Source organism: Arachis duranensis, chromosome 2, assembly GCF_000817695.3.
Source record: "Arachis duranensis cultivar V14167 chromosome 2, aradu.V14167.gnm2.J7QH, whole genome shotgun sequence".
NCBI classification, from domain to species: Eukaryota; Viridiplantae; Streptophyta; class Magnoliopsida; order Fabales; family Fabaceae; genus Arachis; species Arachis duranensis.
Window position 1 is genome coordinate 81,598,420 of NC_029773.3, and position 1,346 is coordinate 81,599,765.

The window sequence follows — 1,346 nt, forward strand, 5'->3', positions numbered from 1 at the left end:
TCCTTGCTCTCCTAGCATATGAGTACTCTTGGCCTTCTGCTTTCTATTGTTTGATGATCTTTACAATTGCCTAAGCAACCTATTTATAATGGTTGGGTCTGATGGACAATTCCCATCCTTACCCTTCTTATGACGTCATTGCTTACGTCATTGTTTATTATCTTGCACCAGCTACATTGTTGGTGCTCTATGATCTAAGCGCTTACGTCACTATGCAATAATGTTGAGAGATGCTTCAGATGTGCTGTCCTCCTCTTTCATTATGTGACCTTCAGATGCATTGTCTTCTTCCTTTATCATGTGGGTTGATTCCGTTTCATTATTGCTTTCTTCAGATAACTCTGAGACACATAGCTGGCACTTGTGGTCTTCTCTGTCTTTTATCAAATAGCAGAGATTCCTCTTTATCCCTTCGGTGAGCTTTTCTAAGAGTCCAGATAAGTTGTAGAATGCTGATTCAAAGTCTACTAAGAGTCTCATCTCTCTTTCTTCAATTTCATTTCTTTTACTGGACACAAGCAAAGCATTTCTGCTTTTATAATTGATTCTTGTGTGAGATTCTCTTGTTATCTTTTGAGTTCTTTCGAAGACCCTTGCTAGTGTGCTGGCTAGTCTTCCTTCATGACTGTAGATTGTCAAATCTTGAACTTGATCAATTGGTTGAAAATTTTCTGGGAAGACGGACATGAATATTACTTGGTGTGCTGGAACCAAGCATTCTTCTTTTTCATTAAAAATAGGTTGACTATTCGTAAATTTTAGGGATATATCCCTTGGATTTACGTTGTCAATCATATTTTTAAATCTCTTTACTGCATCAACGAATCCTGCAGGAAACTTACTAATAATTTTTAAATCATTAAAAATTAAAATTGTATCAATTAATCCATACTAGAAAAACTGATAGGTGTCAGATGGGGAAGCATCTGGAAATATAATCAGCTTTGTTAGCTGTTCTTTGGCAATAGGATAATATCCCAAGATTGCCCTTTTTTCTTCAGTCCAATTTAGGACTATGTTAAGGGTTTCTCTGAGATTTGATCTACAGACCCTTTTCTTTTCCTTGATTTCAGCCCTTGTAGGAATGCTTCTTATTATCCCTGTTCTCTGGGTTTGAATTGGAGCTTTATCTGCTCTTTTTAGGGTTTGCTCTGGATGAAGAGTTTCATATTCCCTGAAGGATTCTTTTGCTTCTTCCAGTGTTAAAAACCCTCCTTTATGAATTATCCTTGATTGATGTGTAAATAGTGCTGTTTTTTCCCAGGCATCATATACTCCTTTCATGGGGCCATTATAAATTACATAATATTTTTTATCTTGGGTGGATTTTTTGATAATTTCAGCAA